At 40.7% G+C, this 18068-nt stretch overlaps 1 protein-coding gene across 5 annotated transcripts in view; it reads left to right on the forward strand.

Moving 5' to 3' along the window:
* Nucleotides 1–286: 286 nt before the first annotated feature.
* The window catches only part of REV1 (REV1 DNA directed polymerase), a 92410-nt gene continuing 74628 nt past the window's right edge, over nucleotides 287–18068 (forward strand). For 3 of the 5 annotated variants that reach the window (XM_047069879.1, XM_047069881.1, XM_047069878.1), the window contains exon 1: nucleotides 288–468. The gene's annotated coding sequence lies outside the window, so the exon portion shown is untranslated. Of the gene's footprint in view, nucleotides 469–18068 lie in introns of all 5 variants that reach the window. The other 2 variants (XM_047069886.1, XM_047069885.1) reach the window with 2 other exon arrangements.

The following is an 18068-nucleotide window of genomic DNA, read 5'->3' on the forward strand; positions in this document are numbered from 1 at the left end:
GCGTGGCCAAGCAGGCAATCGCGGAGCTCCGAGGCGCTGCGCCCGCGGTTCCGGGTCGCCCGGGACAGGGCGCGGGCCAGGCGCGTGCGCCGCTCAGGGATGAATGCGAGCCGGGGCGGGGACTGTCGCTCGCCAGCCTAGCGCGCCCCGCAGGCCAGCGCAGGAGGAGAGCGGAGGGGGCGGAGCCAGGGAGCGCGCAAGCAGTGGAGGGGGAGGGGCGGGGCGGAGTTGCGGCGCGCGCGCCCGCAGGAGTCGGGGAGGGGCGGGAGCAGCCGCGGAGCGCGCGCAGGGCTGGCCGCCGTGAGCGTGGGGCGAGCGTGGGCCGCGGCGCGGCGGTGTGACTCCTTCCCGCGACCCTCCCCCCCGGCCCCCTGCAAGGGTACTGTGCGGCGGCGGTAGGGGCACCGGAGCCCTCAAGGCCGAGCAGGCAGCGGTGCCCGGGCATGGTGGTCCGGGGCAACGCGGAAGGTGAGCGACCCCCGGGCCGGCGGCGGGGGTGGGGGAGGGGTGGGACCGGACACGCGTCGCCCAGAGGCGCCGCAGACCCGCCCGAACGCGGACAGCCTAAGGCGGGGCCGGGGAGGGCGCGCCAGCCCGGGCACCGCAGGCCGTCCTGTCGCGGCCTGGGCGGCCCGCGGCGTCCCCAAGCGCGGCAGCTGCCGGGTTATGTAACGCGTGACCTCCCCTTCCCCCTCCGCCATGGCGCGGCCGGCCGGCGGCCGCCGACCCTGCCTCCCGCAAACGGCCGCCCCACAGACGCGCCGCGCCAAAGAGTCTCGCACGGCGGCCCTTCCCTCGGTTCTCCCTGCGTCCCGCCGACGGACGCCACCCCCGGCCCCGCTCACACCGCGCCGCAAACTCCTTCCTGCGTCGGCGCCTGGGCCGGCCATTCATCCCCGCGCCATTCATTCATGCGCGCGTTTGGTCGTCGGCTCTTCAGGCATCGCAGGATGTCTGCTGGGGCCGGACGCTTGTGTTCCCCGCCGCAGGCCATCCCCTCCCCCACCTCCCGTGACCCCTATATCAGACACCCCTCCCCCGCATTGGGGCCCGAAATCGGTGTTGGACTGTCTGAAGACAATTTTTATTCACTTAGTTTTCCTTGTTCCCTGTTTCCTTAATACGCAGGGCACCTTTCCCCAACTGTCCTTAACAAGTGCCCTTTTTCACACTTCCACTCACTATTAAAATGATTAAGTCCCTGTGTGGACCGAAAGGGCTTTTCCTTATATATTTAACTGCTCTTCCTACCTAAACACTCTGTGAGGAAATACCTTAATATACCACTCCTTGTTTAAAACAAAATACTTGCGGATGGTGGAAGTTTACTATTTCTGTTTCTCACGCCTTCTTAGGTCACGTATAGAGTAGAAATGGTATCATTTAGGTGAAAATAATGTAGACTACCACATCCCATAAAAGGACCTGTAACTAACTTCTAAGGACTTTTATGTAACAGTTCTCCATTCCGTGTGTCTGCCTGGTCTCTGTGGCCTCTCCACTTTAGTCTTGGGGAATTAGCCGTTTCTTTTTTAGGGTTGGGCACACCACAGCCTTGGTTCTTGCTGTGGAGCAGTACACCGCAGTCCATCCTGTGGGGGTACGGTCGACCTGCTTTCCAGACTTCCCATCTCTCCTTTCCCACATAGCCTTGTCTTAGCCGGTGCAAGTGCTGCTAGCAAGTGGTTCCCTCCCTGTTTCCTGTGGTGGACTCTGGGAGGTTCACCTAAAGTTCCTTTTCCAGGAATTTTTTTCAGGTCTAGGAAGATCGCCATTCAATTCTTAGGCTGTTTATTTGCCACTCAGATTCTACATGTGTTGTGATTATCTTTTTATCCATAGTCTCTTTTTCTCTTTCAGTCTGTACCAGACTCGTCTTTTGTCAGAATTTTACTCACATTTTATTGTAAACAATACATATCTTAAGATTTCTCCACCCCCCCAAAACGTAGGAATCACTCTTTTAGGGTTAATGTTTATGATACCTCAAGTGGAAAATAATTTTTCAAAATAATATTTGAATAAGTAGGACGACTCCATCTTCCCCACCCCAACTTCAAAACTCAGTTCTCCATGAGAGAGAGAAACCCTGTCCTCACCAGCAACAAACTAGTCATTAATAATAAATTGGGAAGACTACATATGATACATCTGATAGTCCTTTCTTTGGCAGTTGTTGTGGTGGAAAGATAAGAACTTTAGAGTTAGATGTAGATTTAAATTCTGGCTTATTAGCTCTGTGACTTTGGACAGTTTAAGTTACTCTTATCTGATTTTTTCCCCTCGTATAGAATTTCCTCATGTTATTTCTTACCGTAGGTAGCTGAGGATTAAATGAGTCTTTCAATGTAAGGCATCTAGTGAGTACCTGGTATACAGTGCTGCTCAATAAATACATACATACTTGCTTGGTTTGGTATGCTTCTTTATTGCAATTCACCATCTAGAATGAGCCAGGAAATGCTGGAAACAAAGCATGAGAGGAGAACTGATCAGAGGAGGGGATAGGTACTTCTTGTCTCTGAATAAATGAACCAACCCTTAGCTAAAGAGTAGTAAATCTCTTTCTGCTTCTCAAGAATGTACAAGTGTATGTGGCATATTATCCATAATAGACTACATTAAACAGTACTTCTAATTGAAGGAAATATGTATTAACCTTTTTTTCTTTTATATATAGCACCAACTGAAGCACTAACTTGGATATTAAAAAGGAATCTTTTAAGTTGTTAGGAATGAAGGATGAAGGGAGGAAGCATATTTTATTTATTATTTATTTCTTTATAAGTAGGTGTTTATTTTGAGAGAGAGACAGTGTGAGTGGAGGAGGGACAGAGAGAGCGAGAGAGAGAGAACCCAAAGCAGACTCCAGGCTCTGAGCTGTCAGTATAGAGTCCAACATGGGGCTCATACCCACGAACCGCAACACGAGATCATGACCCGAGCCGAAGTCGGAACCTTAACCCACTTAGCCACTCAGGTGCCCCTCGTATTTTATTTTATTTTATTTTATTTTATTTTATTTTATTTTATTTTATTTTATTTTTTTAAAAAAAATTTTTTTTTCAACGTTTATTTATTTTTGGGACAGAGAGAGACAGAGCATGAACGGGGGAGGGGCAGAGAGAGAGGGAGACACAGAATCGGAAACAGGCTCCAGGCTCTGAGCTATCAGCACAGAGCCCGACGCGGGGCTCGAACTCACGGACCGCGAGATCGTGACCTGGCTGAAGTCGGACGCTTAACCGACTGCGCCACCCAGGCGCCCCAAGGTGCCCCTCGTATTTTAAACAGTCCTTTTTGGGAATGATTGGGGTTGTGTGCTCTTCCTTTAGTGTCTCATCTACTTACAAACAGTACTAAATCCACTATGAGTTCATTTCTTCCTTAGACTGTTTTAACAGTGCCCTCCCTGGTATCCCTGTTTTGTTTTTCTTCCTGACTGATCCCTGCATAAGAATCCATGGTCTTTTTAAAGACTTAAATCCTATTGTCATCCTTAGGCTCAAAATCCTCTGAGAAAGCTTCCTGTTTACCCTTAGGGCATTACATGACTTGTCAGCTGCCACAACTTGACTCTTCATCACCGTGCCCCAGTTCCCTGGTCCTTTTGTCATTTTTTGAACTAACCAAACTGTTACTACCTTACCAGTGTTAAACTTGGTGTTCTCTTAGTTGGGCCACGCCTTGCTTCTGGTGGTTATCTTGCCTTTACATCTTCTGTTTGCTCGTCAAATGTCATTACCTCAGAGAGGCCTTCCCTGATCCCTAAAATACAAGCCAGCCCCGATCTTTCTTCCACTTTTTGATTCTTTCACTTTGCTTTTTCTTCATAGCATTTATTGTTTGGTGAAAGTCACACTGTTGACTTATTTATCAGTTTGCTCCAATGCCTCTCCCCCACTAGAGGGCAGGGACCTTGTCTTACTGTTCTCACAGCTCTGTTCCCAGTGCTCAGAAATGTGCCTGGCACATAGTAGGTGCTCAAAAGAACTTGTTAAATGAATGAATGGTATACTTAATTTAAACATGGCTCTGGAGTCAGACAGCTTGGGTCAGAATGTTGTCTCCTATCATTTACTGATTCTGTAGTCTTGGGCAAGTTAATATCCTTTGATGCCTCAGTTTGCTCATCTGTGAGATGGAGACTGTATATACCTTATAGGATTATGCTGAATAATAATTGAGTTAATATATGTCAAGTACTTAGAACAAGGTTATTTTATAGTTTATAGGAACAGTATTTGATGTTAGCTTGGAACATTCACTCAGCATTTTGTTTTTGCATGAGACACGTGCAATCATTTAATTTTATATTTATGACTTTTGCTGGTATTTTTGGCTACCAAAGTTGTATTAATGGAACTCCTTTTTATTTATTTTTATTTTTTAAGTTTATTTATTTGAGAGAGACAGCATGAGTAAGAGAGGGAAGAGAGAGGGAGAAAGAAGAATCCACAGAGCCTGACATGGGGCTCGAACTTATGAAACTGAGATCATGACCTTAGCTGAAACCAGGAGTTGGACGTGTAACTGACTGAGCCAACCAAAGTGCCCCTGTAAACTTATTTTTAAAATAAATACATCTCGTGAATGTCTAGAATGGATTAAAAAATAAACTGCTGAGGATGGTGACCAGTATTGGTCGTAATGTGTAAGTCAGCTTTTTCATTCTGTGATCTGTGGAAGATGCTAGGAGAGATTATCTCAGCAGCTGCCCACCAGAGTAGCTTTTACATATTTCCTTTTGAAGTTCTGCTGGAGATGGGACTGTGGTGATGAAAGGACTTGTTCGAGGCCCAAGACGGAAGATCCTGGAAGATCAAGTTGAAGGATGAGTCCTGTAGTATTTGGGAAAGAGGGGTGTTTATCATCTTTGGCATTCAATTTCTGTTATTTTTTGTTACGGATCCTCCCCTCCCCCATTGTGTTTGGCTCTTGATAAGAGCTTATAGTGACCCAACTCTACTTCTTATCTTTTTTTCCCCTTTCTGTTCATCTTTTCATAATGAGATTTTGTTTTTCCTTTAATATTTTACAGAAATGGAGAGGAAAGAATTAACAAACAGTAACTTTGTAATAATAGATGATTTGAGCTAATGCAACTTGAGTTCTTAGAAACTAAGATTCTGCCTGTAGTAACTGCACTTGCTTGATACCAGTTATTTTTACTCAGTCCACGTATCTTTATTAAGGTGCTTCTTTGTAGGAACATACTTCTTTCTTACTCTGAACTTTAACAAATAGGATCCTATTAGTGGGCCTTAAACTTAGGAAAAAAATTCAAAATACTGCTTCTCTGTGTAACATTTGTTCCAAAATTTAATAATAATTGCTAACTTATTGAACACTTACTATGTGTCAGGCTCTTTGCTGAGTGCATTGCCTCATTCAGTATTCACAACCACTCTGAGGTAGCACAGTTATAAAGAAACAGATTTAGATAATGTTCCTTGGGCAGTCACACAGTTATGAAAGGAGCCAGGATTTCAGTCTACTACCTGAGTCCATAACTCAAGGTCATAACTACTTTTCTCTGAGGCACATAAAAATACGGTTTCTGGGGGTGCCTGGGTGGCTCAGTCAGTTGAGTGTCTGACTCTTTAATTCAGCTCAGGTCATGATTCCAGGGTCACGGGATCAAGCGCTGCATCAGGTTTTGTGCTGGGCATAGAGCCTGCTTAAGGTTCCCACCTGTGCTTACTCTCTCTCTCAAACTAAAAACAACACCAAAAAAACCTCATGGTTTCTACTTGGAAACTTGCCATCATATTTTACCATGTTATTTCTGTGTGGTGTTCCTGTAACTGCAAGTAGTTTCATTGTTTGTGGCTAAGTTTTGTTTTTTGTTTTTGATTTAACTATTATACTTAAATGCCTAAATGTTCAGTAAGTGAGAAACGTTTTAATAGGTTGATGATAGGCAAAATTATTTTTTTTCTCATCTTATTACAGAGCCACAAATAAGTCAAAGCATGTCCGTCATGGAAGGTCACCTATGTAAATAGTTTGAAAAAGTTTTGCTTGATAGATGCGAGGCATCAGATTTAAGAAAACATTGTACCTTTAAATTTGCTTAAGGCTAAAATTTCAGGTAGCAAGTAAATACTTAATAAAAATTAAAGATCTGTTTCTGCTGATTATGGAGCAAATTTTCACCATCTTTGTTTTTAATAAGAGGGTATCATTCAGTCAATTAAAATGCCTTGAAACCTAAAAAAAAAAAAAAAAAAAAAAAGGTAGGGACACATTGGTAGAATGTTTTTACACCATGGTAAACTTTTAAGTATTTTTGACATACTTGCAAGACTTTAAAATTTGAAGGGCGCCTGGGTGACTCAGTCGGTTAAGCATCTGCCTTCGGCTCAGGTCATGATCTCACAGTTCGTGGGTTCAGGCCCTGCATTGGGCTCTGTGCTGACAGCTAGCTCAGCCTGGAGCTTGTCTTCGGATTCTGTGTCTCCCTCTCTCTCTGTCCCTCCCCTGCTTGCACTGTCTCTCTCTCTCTCAAAAATAAATTAAAAAAACATAAATTTTAAAAAAAGACTTTAAAATTTGAAGAATATCTAAATTATGAGTTTGTTGACTTCTCAACACTTAAGTAGAACTTAAGTAGATTCAGAATGCCGGTGCTAGAATGAACCTTGCAGCTTATATTTTCCTTATATTCTTCTGGAAGAAAATGAGACCCAAAGAGTCATTCTATTAAGAGAAGAAATAGTACTAGAGGAGTGCCTGGCTGGTTTAGTTGGTTAAGCTTCGACTCTTGGTGTCTGCTCAGATCATGATCTAATGGTTGTGAAATCGAGCCCCTTGGGATTTTCTCTCCCCTTCTCTCTCTGCCTCTCTGACACTTGTGCACACACGTGCTCTCTCTCTCAAGTAAATAAACTTTTAAAAAATGTTTAAAAAGGAAGAAATAGTACTAGAACTTAGGGGTTTTGTTTTGCTGTTGTTTTTACTATAAGATCATTTTTTAAATTATTCTGAACTGCTCTCCATTAATCACCCAGTGTGTTTAGACCAATGTATTTGAGACCAATGTATGTTTAATATCTTATGTTCAAGAGAATAGAGAATTGAACGATATGTTCTGATAAATTTGTGATTTAATACCTTGAGGTTTTGTTTTTTTATCATTGGCTTTGAAGTAATAAAAAAAATACTTGTAGTCTATAGTATGATAGAAAGTATGCTTTCTCAGGGCACCTGGGTGGCTTAGTCGGTTAAGCGTCTGACTCTTGGTTTTGGCTCAGGTCATGATCTCACGGTTCAGGAGTTCCAGCCCCACATTGGGCTCTGTGCTGATGGCTTAGAGCCTGGAGCCTGCTTCAGATTCTGTCTCCTTCCCTCCCTCTCTCTCTCCCCCTCTCTCTCTCTCTCTCTCTCTGTCCCCCCCCTTCCCTGCTTGCACTTTCTCTCAAAAATAAACATTAAAAAAAATTTTTTTTAATTAAAAAAAAGAGAAGTATGCTTTCTCATGCCAGTAGGTAGGTGCTTATACATGTAGGATAGCTTGAGTAATACTTTAAAGACCATTCTGGTCTCGTGGCTTTATGCTTGAATGAAAGGTTAGAGGTAGGCAATAACATTGATTGTGATGTGAATAATTTTTACTTGAATCCAGTGTCTGAGTAACCAAAATGTTGCTAATTGGCTTCAGTCATTCCTGATCATAACCAAGGCTAAAATGAGCTTTTGGAGATTTAGTCAGAAAATAATAGCTTGAATCTTACATTTTCTAAACTCCCATCATTTCTACACTAGAGATTACTAAAAACGGACTTAATACATTTTTATCATTTAGGCATTAGTCTTAATTATGTGTTTGAAATTATGATTCTCTTTTAAATGCTTTTCATCAGAGTTCTGAATTTTTTCTTATAATAAGTTCTATTTATTTAAAAAAATTAAATTGGACAATCCTGAATTAAAAAAAATTTTTTTAACAGTTTCTTCTTCTTAAGTAGGCCTTACAAACAGCATGAAGCCCAATGTGGGGCTTGAACTCCCAACCCTGAGAGCAAGACCCAAGCTGAGATCAAGAGTCAGGATACTCAACTGACTGAACCAGTCAGGCTCCCCTAACAGTTTGTTCTTTAGTATGTTTAAGAGCATAACCAAAAATGTCCTTTATTTTTTGTAATGCTTTATGCCTTAAAAAGTGCTTTCACTTGGCTTTTTCTCATTCAGTTCCTAAAAGAGAGAAGTGAGATGGTATGTCCTGTTGTATAGCTGTGTGATTCTGGCACTAACCACCAGAGTTAGGGTAGACATCACAGGTTAAGGGCATTGTCCATTGGATTTTCCTCACTTCAAATACCATTTGCAAGCTCCAGGGCTTCCAGGCCACTTGTATTTGTGACCAACTGGCTACAAATTTGGGAGTTCCTACTACCCCTTCAAATTTGATAATTTTTTTTTTTTTTCAACGTTTATTTATTTTTGGGACAGAGAGAGACAGAGCATGAACGGGCGAGGGGCAGAGAGAGAGGGAGACACAGAATCGGAAACAGGCTCCAGGCTCCGAGCCATCAGCCCAGAGCCCGACGCGGGGCTCAAACTCACGGACCGTGAGATCGTGACCTGGCTGAAGTCGGACGCTTAACCGACTGCGCCACCCAGGCGCCCCACAAATTTGATAATTTGCTGGAATGACTCAGAACTTAGGAAAGTGCTGTACTTAAAATTACAGTTTTATTATTAAGGATACAAATCAAGGCAAGACAAATGAAGACACAACCTAGAGAGAGGTCTACAAGGGTCCCAGATATGAAGCTTCCATTTCTTCAGGACATGTTATCCTCTTGCCACATTGACATGTGATTACCAACCAGGGAGGCTCAACCAAGCCTCCATGTCCAGAGTTTTTATTGGAGTTTTATTACATAGGCATGATTGATTGAATTGGCCATACGGTGAATCAGTCTCCAGCCCCCTCCTCTTCCAGGATGTTAGGCTGATATCATATGCCTCAAAACCCCAATCCTTTAATCACTTGACTGGCCTTTCAAGTATGGCCAACCCTATTCCTGAAACTAGAGGCCCACTGGGAGTTATATGTTCATAATAAAAGATGTCCTAGGGGCCCAACAAGGAAAACAAAGACACTTCTCTCTATCAGTTGCGAAATTCCAAGGATTTAGAGTCTCCGTCCTATGAATCAGGGACAAAGGCAGCCAGAATTTGTATTATACAATAATAGCTGAAGAAGTGAGAACAGACATTTGTCTAATTTGTGACCATTGCAACTAGAACATATCTCTGTAGTAGTAGCCAGTAGCCCAGTGATCTCCATTACTAAAAAATTGTAACAGGTTGCATTTGAATATATTTATATATGTAGAAAGATTGCTTTCTTTAAAAAAAAAATTTTTTAATGTTTGTTTATTTTTGAGAGAGAGAGAGAGAGAGTGCCAGAGTGTGAGCCGGGGAGGGGAACTCACCAACCACGAGATCACGACCTGAGTTGGATGCTTAACTGACTGAACTACCCAGGATCCCTGAAAGATTGCTCTCTATTGAAAATTAAAACATTCTTTTATCAATATAATTGTATTTAAAACCTGGCTCAATGTTCTTTTGAGTCTCATACTAACATAAATTGTAGGTAAGTTTATAAACTACATGCTTTTTGGTATTTATAAGCTCAGCAATTTTGGCTGTGAAAATACTTACTTTTGGTATTTTTGAATTTGTAATTTTAGACTTAGGTTGTTATTAGTGTTAAGTCAGAGAAAATCTAAACCTATGAGGTGAGATTTTTGTTAGGTGGAGGTGTTGATAACGTATCCATTGGTTGTTAGTGTCATAAAGTGTTTTAGTAACTTAATTGCCATTTTGAATTTTAGCTCTTGAGTAGAAGTTACTAGCTGTTCAGGTACAGTGTTGAAGATTGATAATATTCTTTTGCATATTGTTTATGCCCAGTAGAAAATCTTATTTCTGATTGTCATTTAAAGATTATATTACATACTTGGACACCTGGGTGGCTCAGTAGCTTAAGTGTCCAACTCAATTTAGGCTCAGGTCATGATCTCATAGTTTGTGAGATCAAGCCCCACGTCAGGCTCTGGGCAGACAGTGTAAAGCCTGCTTGGGATTCTCCCTCTCCTTGTCTGTCTGTCTCTCTCTCTCTCTCTCTCTCTCTCTCTGCCCCTCCCCTGTGCGTGTACATTCTCTCAAAACAAATAAACTTAAGGGGAAAAAAGGTTATATTACATTCTCTTGGAACTTACTGAATGTTCAGAAATAGTCTATTAAAGTAGGGAGTGTTATAAATAAACTGTTTAATTGAATAAGAATTCTAGTGTTTTCTGAGGAATGCAGCATCTACTATTTGAAATGTCGTATTATCTTAAAAATTAGTGGGTTTTGTTGTTTTTTATATATGATTGGGAATTCTTGGCATGAAGCAAAGGAAAAGAGGCCAGAAAGTACAGAAGGGGTGATTTCTTAAACATTCTACTCCCTTTATTTTATTTTCACTCACAGTTACATTTAATAGAAGGATTTGTGGGAAAAGAGATTTGTAACAGATGAAACTAGCAGATCTGGAAAAGAGTGAGTTTGACCACAATTTTGAATTACACTTATTCAGAGGAATTTGTTTTTAGTTGTATGTCATTATTGTATGCTGGCATATCTTCTGAATTTGGAGATCTAATACATTTAGGGATAGAAGACACAAGATGAGGACTTTTGCAAAGCCAGGTTTATAGATCTTGGTGTAGATTAGGCTCAGGAGGGAGAACCTCTCCCTGTCTGTGTGCAGTCATCCCTATCCTCCAGCATTTACATACACAAATTTGCTCTTTCTTTCCTAACTTTTACAAAATAAGGTTCAAACTTGTTAGTATGATATTTAAAGCCTTCTGTTATATTTCTTCAACTACCTTATAAGTTATCACTACGTCTACCCATATGTCAATCCAGAATGTTGCCATAAACATCTTTTTTCTTTTGTGTTTTTGCTCATGAATTTCCTTCTTCCTGAAATACCCTCTCACCCTCTTCTGCCCATTAAAATCCTACTCACTGTTCTCAGTGGATATCTACCTCTTCAGTGAAGCCTTCTTGGATGTATTCTCCATCATGAGATTTATTGCTGTTTTCTCTGTGCATTTATTCCTTCTTGACATTCCCTCTAATGTGCGCTCCTGTATTGTAGTTTTACACAAGTCTTTTTTCTCTAATAGATAATGTTGGATTGTGGTTTATACTTTATTTATTTACCTTGAAAACTGTAAACTATAGTAAATGTTCAATGAATGTAGAGTAAACTGTTAGATTAGACCTGGAATTTGGGGAGAGGAGGAGTGCAAGGAACAGGACAGGAGAGATCTTGTTACCTGTAATCTAAAAACCTTGATCTGGTGAGTTTACTCATTTAGTCCTCGGACTGTGATACTCTTTCTATTTAGTGTACATTATACCAACTTTCTACTTGGTATACTGTCTCATTTGAACTTGTCCTCTAGTTGTCTCTCTTTGCAATTACCGCTCTAGATACACTGCATGCAGAATCAGTGTTTCTCCTCTTGTGTGCCTCAGACCAGCCACATCAGCATTACCTGGGAACTTTTTAGAAATGGAGATTCCTGGCCCCACTTCAGACCTACTGAATGAGAAACTTTGGAGTGGGGGCCCAGCAGTCTGTGTTAACTGGGCCTTCAAAATATTCTGCTCCATGCTGAAGTATGAGAAATACTGAAGATGTAGTCCCTATTTCTTTGATATTATCTCCTCCATATCTGGAGAGGTTATGTTCTGTCCCTGTTACTGAGCTTCTACTCTGGCCTTTGATTTACTGCAACCTTGAACTTTTCTGTGGATAATTACTTGGCTTCCCTGTGAGAATATACCACTTCTCCTTAGAGAAGAAGGAAGATCACTGGCTTTTTATTCCTTCTTCTAGACTTTTTTAAAATTCTGTCATCTCCAGCAGTGCTGGTAGGTCAGTCGGTTGAGTGTCCGACTTCAGCTCAGGTTATGACCTTGTGGTCAGTGAGTTCGGGCCCCGTGTCAGGCTCTTTGCTGACAGCCCGGAGCCTGGAGCCTGCTTCGGATTCTGTGTCTCCGTCTCTGCTCCTCGCCTGCTCGTGCTCTGTCTTTCTCTGTCTCAGAAGTGAATAAATGTTAAAAAAAAAAATAAAATAAATTTTTAAGTCATGTTATCTCTAGAACTTCCTTTTGTTTTACTTTGTAGCTTGAGGCTGACTTTTGGACATGCTGACCTTGAAATGCATGTGAGACATCCTAGTGGAGTTGTTTAATAAGCAATTGGGCCACATGATTTGGAGTTCAGAAAGTCAGAAAAATTGAGGGAAGGTGTTTACAAACCAGTTAATTTTGCTGCACTCTGGAAAGTCAGAGAAGGCAGTTCTTTGTGCTTTATTAAAATATCAGTCTTCATTTCTTTCCTTTCTGTGGAAATCTGTAATTACAGGGAGGAAAATTATTAGTAATTCTTCTAGAACACCTCCTTCAACTTGTATTCAGATGACTGATTTTGTTAAATCATTCATCTTTTTGTATTTTTTTGTTATAACAAAGAGGATAAGAGAAAATTCTTTGTTATATTGAATTCTGTGGGATAGAAACTTTCCTTTTAATAAGATCAGTCTCAGAGTGGGATGTTACAAATATTTGTTATGCATTTTCAGTTTTAATATATCCAAATATTTTTCTTATATATCTTGTTTTTCTCTTTTTATCTCTGTCGTCTATTAAAATACTGACTCTCAATCATAGTATGAAAATGTTAAAATGTATTTACATTAGGGTACAGGCTTAGCTGCTGTAACAGAAACTTACAAACACAATGATACAAACACAACACTAATGAAGTTTTTCTCTTTCCTGTAATAGTAGGTGGGCAGTCTGTAGTGGGTGAGGGACTGCCTTTTTTTTTTTTTTAAGGTTATTCATGGTCCCAGGTTCCTTCTGTTTGCTTAGCAATCCCCTTAAGTATTGTTCTCATTTCACATTGAAGCCAGATTACTTCATAGGGGCACACCAGAAAAAGAGTAAATACTTTCCTTTGAGAAGGTGACACATATTTTTTTATATATATTATTCTGCTTGTATCTCACTGGCCAGAACTTAGTCACATGGCCACTCCTGATTTTAAAGGAGCCTGGGAAATGTAGTCTCAGTTGGTAACTCTGCTTCCCACTTAGGGGAATGGGAGAAGTGTTCTATTACTAAAAGAAAGGAAGAAAGAATGACTGCTGAACATCATTCTGATACTCCGAACTTTAGGAGTTTCAAGACCACTCTCCTTTCTGTTACCAACCGCAATTTTGCGGAGCCCCAAGATCACCCTCAGGTTCAATAATTCACTAGAACTCTTAAAAGCTGTTGTACTCATGGTTATGATTTACTCAGTAAAAGATGTAGATCAAAACTAGCTGAGGGAGAAGGCACTTGGGGCACACAGGTGGAACTTCCAGTTGCCCTCTCTCACTGAAGCCTTAGGACAGCACTAACTTCTGGCAACAATGAGTGTCAGTACACACAAAATACTGCCAACCAAGGAAGTTTACCCAAGCCTTAATGTCCAGAGTTTTTATTGGAGTTTGGTCATACAGATATGGTTGGCTACCCATGTGGCTGATCTTTAGTCTCCTGTCTCTGAAAGTTAATAATGCATGACCCAAAGTATCCATTATAAATCACTTTGTTAGACTATTTGAAGTGGCTCGTGGTTGGCTACTAAACAAAGACATTGATCATACAGGACATTCCAGTGGCTTAGAGATTACCTCCCAGGAACCAAGGTTAAAGGCTAGACCTCTTTTTGAGTAAGGTTAATTCTTTACTAGATAGCCACTTCTGTGGATAGGCACATCTTGTTTCTGGATATATAGACAGTTGCATAATATAAATGCTTTCATTTTGAAAGCTTTTTTTCTTACATGAATAGACGTTTAAAATCCTGTACCTTTTAAAAACTACAAGAGACTACGTTAGGTTCAACTATCCACAAATGAACTAGCATCTGACTGCTTGTGACCTAGATCAGAGAACCAGTTAACAAAGTTGATACTGTATCTGAATCTCTACTTATGAATATGGGCTACTTACATTTGCAGTCTAGATGGAATCTGTTTGTTGTAGGACCTATTTTCCTCCTTTGTCCTTTACATATGTACCATACATGTCTGGGAGCTACTGTATCTGACCCAGACAGGTACTGGATTCGAAGCATCTATTTTGTTGAATTGTATTTGTCTGGTTCAGTTCATTATGAGTGGTTTTTTTTTCCAGTATGAGTGTTCTCTTCAGAAGCTTATTGTATTGGTAGTATTGTTCAATTTCCCCTTGAAGGTTGGATGACAGTTTTGTACAAGTGTGATTTTGCATCACAAACCAGCAATGCGGCCTTTAGTCTTTCTACACTAGGAGGCAACTGTGCACAGAATAATTAGTATTTGGCCTACCTACTCCAGATTGTTGTGAAGATAAATAGTAAATGTAAAGGTCCCTTTGGAAAAAATATAAATACTATGGAATTGTAAAATATTACTAGTGGTATGTTTAAATTTAAAGAATTTAAAGTTAAATGTTAAAAATTTTAATAAAGGAAGGAAATAGAAGATACCAGTTGAGTGAATTTTTAAAAAGATGAGAATATAATTTTCTCTTCCCTTTATTTTCTCAGTTTTCTGCAGTAAACATGTAGTTCTTTTATCATGAGAGCACAGAAAACTTTTTGAAAAGGGACACCTAGCAAGACCAAATACTGGCAATGTAACAAAGCAGTGTATAAACACAAATCATGACTTGGATGAGTAATAGCAAATTTCTCAAGAAAAGGTGGAAAGATCAGACTCACTTCTGGAAAAAGTTTATGTACCCAAGTCTATAATTTGTTGTTTAGACAGTGCCTTTGTATGTTGTAGCCACTTTTATTTGATGGATTAAAGTTCTTTGATTTCTGTATTTTTTTGGTGTTTATCAAATGGTATCTCCTGGGGCACCTGGTTGGCTATTCATTTAAGTGTCTAACTTTTGATTTTAGCTCAGGTCATGATACTATGGTTCGTGAGATTGAGCCCCACATTGGGCTCTGTGCTGACAGCTTGGGGCCTGCTTGGGATCTCTCCCCCCCTTTCTCCCTGCCCCTCCCCCACTCATGCTTGTGTATGCTTTCAAAAATAAACATTTTTATTTTTAGAAATTTTTTTAATGTTTATTCTTGAGGGAGAGAGGGAGTGTGAGTGGGGGAGGGGCAGAGAGAGAGGAAGACACAGAATCTGAAGCAGGCTCCAGGCTCTGAGCTGTCAGTGCAGAGCCCAATGCAGGGCCTGAACCCACGAGCCATGAGATCATGACCTGAGCTGAAGTCAGACATTTAACCAACTGAGCCGCCCAGGCGCCCCAACAAACATTTTTTAAAAAGAAAAAAATACTTTAAAAAAAGATCGTATCTCTTATAGAACAGGAATTGTTTTATTGTAGCAGAAAACAATTGGTAATAGGAAAATGTGTCTGTATAATGAAGGTGAGGGAGCCAGGTTAAAAAGTTTTTTAAAAGGGTCCTGTTAGGTTAGGAATAATACCTGGTTGAACTATCTTGACATTTTATTTTTATATATTTTCAAAGAGATTTTATACACACAGTGTTCTTAGGACATTAAACTGTCAGTTTGGTTTTGAATCCCTACAAGTGAGTATATGGTAAAGACTAGAGCCATTAGTTGTGCTTCTTGGAAATTATCACAAGGGTACAATGTCTGTCACCCAGGTGTCTGATTTTTGTTTTTAATAGCTTGATGAGTTTTTTTCGAAGTCAAAAACATGGCTAGTGTGTTGGACAGGTCGAGAAGATTCTACTTCCTTGGTTTATGAAATTCAAGAATCTCTTTTGCCCTTGTAACTTGAGCAGGCTGAGAGCTGTAGACAGTGATGGTCTCTGGTTGAGTCAGACCAAAACCTCAAAACAGTTGTATTTTTCTGTTTAAGTATTATGTAAATAGCTGTTTATCTGGTATTAAAGCTTTTACCATTTAAGGACAAATAAGAGCACACTGAAGCAGGCATTGTCAAGTCGTGTTAGTGACTGCGTGCTAGCACTTCATTTACTTAGTTACTCATTGTCCTTAGTTAAGGACAGTACTTGGTCCTAGTAAATTAGTTCTACAAATGCCTTCCCAGTGTCCTCTCTGAGGAAAAAGTTCCAGATACTGCTATATAGATTTCTTGGAGAAGTAGTCTCTCTCCCAGTGTTATACTGCCCTCTTCCCTGTTAGCTTGCCGGTCTCTGTAATCCCAGCTGCCTATGGAATGTTTCCAATGTCAGAAGTCCTTTTTTTTTTTCTTTGCTTATTCTTAGAAATTTCATTTAAAAATTTTTGATTGTGGGAAAATCATGTGTAAAATTTACCATTTTAACCATTTTTATGTGGACAGTTCAGTAGCACTAAGCACGTTCATGTTGTTGTGTAATCATCACCACTATCCAGAATGCTTTTTGGTTTATAGCTGAAACTCTGTACCATTAAACTGTAGCTCTCTATTCCCATTCCCCCTAAGCCCCTGGCAACTCCCGTTTTACTTTCTTTCTTTATGATTTTGACTATAGATACCTCATAAAAATGGAATCATACAGTGTTTCTCTTTTTATTACTGGCTTATGTCACTTAGCATAGTGTCCTTAAGGTTCATCCATGTTGCAGTGTTTGTAAGAATTCTCTTCCTTTTTAAGTCTGAATTATATTCCACTGTATGTATATACAATGTTTTGTTTATCCGTTCATCTGTCAGTGGACATTTGGGTTGCTTTCACCTTTTGGCTGTGGTGAATAATGCTGCTATGAACATGGGTGTATAAATAACTCTTTGGGGCTGTGCTTTCAATTCTTTTGGGTATATACCCAGAAATGGAAATGCTGGATCCTAGAGTAATCCTATTTTTAATTTTTTGAGGAACCCACCATATTGTTTTCCATAATAGCTACACCATTGTATATTCTCACCAACAGACCAGCAGTGTACGAGTGTTTCAATTTCTCCACATCCTCACCAACACTTACTTTCTGGTTTTAAAAAAAAAAAATTTTTTTTAATGTTTATTTTTGAGAGAGAGAGAGAGAGACAGAGTGTGGGCAGGGGAGGGGCAGAGAGAGAGGGAGACACACAAACCGAAGCAGGCTCCTGGCTCTGTGCTATAAGCACAGAGCCCCATGTGGGGCTCAAACCCACGAAATGTGAGATCATGACCTGAGCCGAAGCCTGGCGCTTAACTGACTGAGCCACCCAGGTGCCCCTTCTGTTTTTTTTTTTTTTTAATGTTTGTTTATTTTTGACAGAGAGAGAGAGAGAGAGAGACAAAGCATGAGCGGGGGAGGGGCAGAGAGAGAGGGAGACACAGAATCCGAAACAGGCTCCAGGCTCTGAGCTGTCAGCACAGAGCCCGACGCGGGGCTCGAACTCACAGACCGCGAGATCATGACCTGAGCCGAAGTCGGACACTCAACCGACTGAGCCACCCAGGCACCCCAGCTTCTGTTTTTTAATAGTAGCCTTCCTAATAGATATGAGATAGTATCACATTGTGGTTTCGATTTGCGTTTCCTTAATGAATAGTGATGCTGAGCATTTTTTCACATGCTTCTTGGCCATTGTATTTTTTTTTTTTTTGAGAAATGTCTGTTTAAATCCTTTGCCCCTTTTATTTTTTTCGTAATGTTTATTTTGAGAGTGTGCATGTGTGTGAGTGAATGGGGGAGGGACAGAGAGAGAGATGGAAAGAGAGAATCCCAAGCAGGCTCCACACACAGTGCAGAGCCCAACGCAGGGCTCGATCTCATGGCCACAAGATCACGACCTGAGCCGATATCAAGAGTTGGGCACTTAACTGACCGAATCATCCAGGTGCCCCTAAATCCTTTGCCCATTTTAAAATCAGTTTCTTTTTATTGTTAAATTGTAGAAATTCTTTATATATTCAGGATGTTAAATATCAGATTAGGTGATTTTAAAATATTTTCTCTTGTGTGGGTTACCCTTTTACTCAGTTGATTGTGTCCTTTGCTGCACAGTTTTTAATTTTGATATAGCCC

Source organism: Lynx rufus, unplaced genomic scaffold (assembly GCF_022079265.1).
Source record: "Lynx rufus isolate CCGP_SWC_20201006 ecotype Redwood Valley unplaced genomic scaffold, mLynRuf1.p SCAF_8, whole genome shotgun sequence".
In the NCBI taxonomy this organism is placed as follows: domain Eukaryota; kingdom Metazoa; phylum Chordata; class Mammalia; order Carnivora; family Felidae; genus Lynx; species Lynx rufus.